Source organism: Ursus maritimus, unplaced genomic scaffold (assembly GCF_017311325.1).
Source record: "Ursus maritimus isolate PB19 unplaced genomic scaffold, ASM1731132v1 scaffold_1, whole genome shotgun sequence".
NCBI lineage: Eukaryota > Metazoa > Chordata > Mammalia > Carnivora > Ursidae > Ursus > Ursus maritimus.
Genome location: NW_024423343.1, coordinates 8,620,025 through 8,625,894, shown reverse-complemented (window position 1 = coordinate 8,625,894; position 5,870 = coordinate 8,620,025). Strand labels below are relative to the sequence as shown.

The window sequence follows — 5,870 nt, the reverse complement described above, 5'->3', positions numbered from 1 at the left end:
TGTAATCTCTTGTCGCTATTGTTTTCCCTGGGATACAACGAGCTCCATGAGGTTAGGGGTTGAGCCCGGCCGGCTCATCCTCAGAGCCGAGCACAGCGCCGGGCACACCGTCTGTGGAATGAATGAACGGGGAGTCGTGGAGAGGAAGACAGGGAAGCCTCTCCGCAGGATGCGACCCGCAGCGCCCACTGCATCGCAAACCTTCCCTTCATTTCCGCCGCCAGGAAGCCTCGCAGCCCCAGCTCCCAAGAAGCACGCCTTTCTTCCCAGGATGCTCCGCGCCGGCGCGTCCCGTGATTGGCTGCACCGCCCCCACGTGACGCTGGGCTGGCTGCGGCGGTTGCCGGGGCGACAACCGGAGAAGTGGCGGCTGAGCGGGTTAGGAGAGGGTGTCCGCGGCGGTGCAGCAGGTAAGCGCGTCCCCCGACGCGGCTGGGCTGTCCCGGAATCCGCAGCCCCCGGGCGGGAGGGAGCTGTGGTGGGGACGGAGGGCCGAAGATCTGCGGAGCCCTTGGCCCGGAGGAAAGCCAGCTTGGCAGCCGCTGCCCAACACCCGCACTTCTGGTCTGCCGCCCTCGGCTCTGCCTCTGGCGTGGGCCCCAGGCGGCCTCCTGGGCAAGCCGAGGGCAGGCCCAGCTGCTTCCTGCAAGTAGTCCCTGATCAGTGCCTCAGTGGGCCAAACTTGGAGGGGGGCGCAAGTCGTCCGGCTGGGTAGTGACGGCCCGAGCGGGTAGCTTGGGGGCTTTTCGATCCAGACCCTCCGTTATCTGCGTCAGCTAACCTCCCCAGACTTCATACAATCTAAGCAAAACTAGGATGCTAGCCATGCAAAATCGTCTTGCAGACAAATCCCATCAACCTCCCCTTACTCAGCCAGCTTGGAGGTCCTAAAGCCCTTTATATAGAAATTAAGAAGCTGCCACACTGCAAGCCCCAAGAGTGACTGAAGAAGTTTTCCCTAGTTTTTGCGTAAAGTAGAGCAGCGGTTCTCAAACTTGAGTGTGCATAGAAGTCATCTGGAGAGCTTGTTTAAAGCAATTTCTGGGCATCGTGCCTGCCGTGGTGTTCAGTAAGGTCAGGGTGGTTCTAGGAATTTTATTTGCACAAGCACCCTGGGTGATTCTGATTGAGGTGGTCCCAGCATTTGGGGTAATGCTGTGTAGTGGTTAATGTCAGTCTGGATTTAAATTCTGATTTTTGTCTCTTACTGGCTGCATTTTTGGGAGCACCTCAGTCTTCTTGAGCCTCAGTTCCTTCTCAGGTTTATTGTGACAATTAAATGTGAAGCATTTTGCAAATTGCCTGGCATACAATAAATTCTTAGTAAATGAACTTTTATGATATAAAGGTTTTGAGAAAATCCTAATTTCTAAGAACGTCAGAGTAATAGACTACCCAACAGTGGCTCACATTCACTGAGACCATCACAGTAGAATCTTATTCAAGTGATGGTCTTGGAGAACTTCTCCGAGGAAGCAGGGGTTAGCCAGGTGAAGAAAGAGGAGGAGAATGTTGCAAGCAGAGAGAAGAGTATGTGCAAAGGCCCTGAAGTAGGAAGGAGCTTGAGTTCTCAAAAACAACAAAGTTTTCCTGTTCTAGGACCTTCAAAAAATGCTGTTCTCTCTGCTTGGACTCTATTTATTTATAAATATCTTGGGTATCTATCATGCCTACCAGACTTTGTTAAGTTCTGGAGGGATCACATTTATTTATTTATTTATTTATTTAATTTAATTTATTTTATTTTATTTTATTTTATTTGAGAGAGAGAGAGAGAGTGCCTGAGTGGTGGGAAGCTTGGGGAGCGGCAAGGGGGAGAGGCAGAGAAAGAATCTTAAGCAGGCTCCACACCCAGTGCGGAGCCCAACTTGGGGCCCCATTTCATGACCCCAATGTGACCTGTGCCGAAATCAAGAGTTGGATGCTTAACCAACCAAGCCACCCAGGTGCCCCGGAGGGATCACATTTAAATCCACCTCACTGCCTTTGTGAACAGGGTAATAAGTGTAGCAGTGGAAGTAAATGTAGAGTTCAGAGGTACCGCAGAGGAGGGAGAATTGCCTTGATAGGAAAGGAGGGGGAGGCGTTCATGGGAGACCTCCTGAGGGAGGTCAGTTCTGGGTTAAGAGAGCATGATGAGTCAAGTTTGTGGTGGGGCGAGTACATCAAACAGAAGTCTTGGAGTTGTGAAAGAGCGGGTGGTACAGGGGAACGCCAGGGGTTTACCACTGGTGGGCCTGATGTGGGGAAGAGGGAGAGGGGCAGGGCTGGTGTGGGCCCAGAGGAGGGCTGCAGAGATGCTGGTCCTCAACAGTAGCCGGTCTTTCTCTTCTCTTTATGTATCTGGCAGGTCTGCAGGTGCCAGGAAGGGTAGGCTCCCCGCTACTTCCAGATCCCTGCCTCCCTTCTTCAGAACCCCCAGCTCCTTCGAAGCGCGTGGCCCAGCCTTTACCACTCGCCGCCCCTCCTTGAGGCCATCACTTAGCAGGGGTGCAGTTGTTACCCTGTGAAGGCTGTAGCGCCTGGCTCGCTGTCTACCCCTCTACCCCCTCTACTTTCTGTTTTGGAGATTTCACCGTCCTGGCGGCTCGCTCCAGTTTCTTCATCTTTTAGGCATCTCTTTTGTCCGTTCTCTTTATCCACTGCTCCCATGGTCATGAAGTTTGACTACTGCGTCACCTCCAAAATCAAGCACCCGTTCCGCTCTGATCACACTTTTTATCTTTCAAGCTCCTGTGAATGGGCCTCCGAAGCAGATCTTGGGCCCCATGCCCCCTTAAGCAGGTGTTTGACCCTGTTGCTTTTTCACTGCCCTACAACCTCCCATGTACCTCCCTTCCTCCAGCCCTATTGCTCCATCACTGTTACACTTCTCTTTCCCCTGCCTTCTGGAAAAACCTCCCTTGGCTAACCCAAGTCAGACAGCTGAAAATGGCTGGAGAAACTGCAGAATTTGCAGACTGGTTCCATTTCGGATTCGAGCCCATGTGTCTTAAGCAGACTCTTGATATTGAAGATGGTGCCACGGGTCCGGGTCCGTAGTCAGCTTGGTTCCTGCCTCCTCTTCTCTTCCAGCTGTCAACACGCTTCTTACTGTCAGCCGATGACCTTGTTTCTTGTTTTACTCATCGCTGAATCTGTCCGTTTCTTTGGTCAGCACCCATCTCCTCTGTCCTCCCTCCATGTCAGGGTGGACTGTCCCCGCCCTGTCTAAGGCCCGGTCCTCCAGTTGGACACCGGATGCGGCAGGGACCTTGCTTCCTTAACCATCTCTTCTGCCTCAATTTGTCTTTTTCTAACTGGGTCCTTCCCATCAACTTACAAACCTGCTGTTTGTAATATCCTCCTCCTTGAAAGACCTCCCATATCTTTCTAGCCACCACTTGCTCTCCTCTCCTTTGTGACAGACCTCCCTGTCCCTCCTTTGTTACGTCTCATCCTCTCTTTAACCCTTTCCAGTCAGGCGCCTCTCGTCACTGCTCTTGTCCATGTCACCGTCAAACTCCATGTTATCAAATCCAGGGCTCAAGTCTTCTGCCCGCATGTTACTGGAGCGTGTGTAGTCCCAGTAGATGTGGGGAACACCTTCCCTGGCTTCCAGGTGCCACAGTCTCCCGGTTGTGTCCCACTGACAAGTCACCACTCTTGGCTTCGTCTCTTGCTGGCTGCTTCTCTTCTTCCCGAGCCCTTGGTCTCCGAGTGCTCCAGGGTTCAGGCACAGGCCTGAGCTCTTCTCTGCTACGCCTTCTCCTTAGGAGTCCTGTCTGTGTGGGACCCTTGTCTCCTGAAATGACATCTTTATGCGGACAATTTCCAAATGCTTACCTTCAGCTCCCGCCTTTCCTTTTTTTTCCCCTTTAAAAAATTTTAAATTCAGTTAATTAACACAATAACACAAATAATTAATACAATAATGTATTATTAATTTCAGAGGTAGAGTTCAGTGATTCATCAGTCATATAGAATACCCAGTGCTCATTACATCACGTGCCCTCCTTAATGTCCAACACCCAGTTACCCCATCCCTCCAGCCACCTCCCCTCCAGCAACCCTCAGTTTGTTTCCTATGATTAAGAGTCTCTTATGGTTTGTCTCCCTCTCTTATTTCGTCTTGTTTTATTTTTCCCTCCCTTCCCCTATGATCCTGTTTTGTTTCTCAAATTCCACATATTTTGAGAGCATATGATAATTGTTTTTATCTGATTGACTTATTTCGCTTAGCATAATACCCTCTAGTTCCATCCATGTCATCGCAAATGGCAAGATTTCATTTTTTTTGATGGCCGAGTAGTATTCCATTGTATATATATATACCATATCTTCTTTATCCATTCATCTGTCAATGGACATCTGGGCTCTTTCCATAATTTGGCTATTGTGGACATTGCTGCTATGAACATTGGGGTGCAGGTACCCCTTCGGATCACTACATTTGTATCTTTTAGGTAAATACCTCGTAGTGGAATTGCTGGGTAGTAGGGTAGCTCTATTTTTAGCTTTTTGAGGAACCTCCATACTGTTTCCCAGAGTGTTTCCCACTAAGAGCGTAAGGGGGTTCCCCTTTCTCTGCATCCTTGGCAAAATCTGTCGTTTCCTGACTTGTTAATGTTAGCCATTCTGACCGGTGTGAGGTGGTATCTCATTGTGGCTTTGATTTGCATTTCCCTGATGCCGAGTGATGTCGAGCAATTTTTCATGTGTCTGTTGGCCATGTGGATGTCTTCTTTGCAGAAATATCTGTTTGTGTCTTCTGCCCATTTCTTGATTGAATTATTTGTTCTTTGGGTGTTGAGTTTGATAAGTTCTTTATAGATCTTGTCTACTAGCCCTTTATCTGATATGTCATTTGCAAATATCTTCTCCTTTTTGTTTTTGTCTTTTGGTTTTGTCCACTGTTTCCTTTGCTGTGCAAAAGTTTTTTATCTTGATGAAGTCCCAATAGTTCATTTTTGCTTTTGTTTCCCTTGCCTTTGGAGACGTGTCTAGCAAGAAGTTGCTGTGGCTGAGGTCACAGACATTGCTCCCTGTGATCTCTAGGATTTTGGTGGATTTCTCTCTCATATTTAGGTCTTTCATCCATTTTGAGTCTATTTTTGTGTATGGTGTAAAGAAATGGTTCAGTTTCATTCTTTTGCATATGGCTGTCCAATTTTCCCAACACCATTTGTTGAAGAGACTGTCTTTTTTCCATTGGATATTCTTTCCTGCTTTGTTGAAGATTAGTTGACCATAGAGTTGAGGGTCCATTTCTGGGTTCTCTCTTTTGTTCCACTGATCTATGTGTCTGTTTTTGTGCCAGTACTGTACTGTCTTGATGATTACAGCTTTGTAATAGAGCTTGACATCCGGAATTGTGATGCCACCAACTTTGGTTTTCTTTTTTAACATTAACGAATATCATTCTCAATGGGGAAAAATGGGGAGCTTTTCGCCTAAGGTCAGGAACAGGGCAGGGATGTCCACTATCACCACTGTTGTTCAACGTAGTACTAGAAGTCCTAGCCTCAGCAATCAGACAAGAAAAAGAAATAAAAGGCATCCAAATTGTCAAAGAAGTAGTCAAACTCTCACTCTTTGCAGATGACATGATACTTTATGTAGAAAACCCAAAAGACTCCACCCCAGAATTGCTAGAACTCATACAGGAATTCAGCAGAGTGGCGGGATATAAAATCAATGCACAGAAATCAGTTGCATTTCTATACACTAACAATAAGACAGAAGAAAGAGTAATTACGGAGTTGATTCCATTTGCAATTGCATCAAAAACCATAAGATACCTAGGAATAAACCTAACCAAAGAGGCAAAGGATCTGTAGAACACTCATGAAAGAAATTGAGGAAGAAATGGAAAAATGTTCCATGCTCAT

General features: G+C 47.8%; 1 protein-coding gene across 4 annotated transcripts in view; it reads left to right on the top strand.

Annotated features, from left to right (window-relative positions):
- Nucleotides 1-324: 324 nt before the first annotated feature.
- The window catches only part of ARMC9 (armadillo repeat containing 9), a 143,582-nt gene continuing 138,036 nt past the window's right edge, over nucleotides 325-5,870 (top strand). For all 4 annotated transcript variants that reach the window (XR_005837128.1, XM_040639136.1, XM_040639142.1 and 1 more), the window contains exon 1: nucleotides 325-410. The gene's annotated coding sequence lies outside the window, so the exon portion shown is untranslated. The remainder of the gene's footprint in view (nucleotides 411-5,870) is intronic.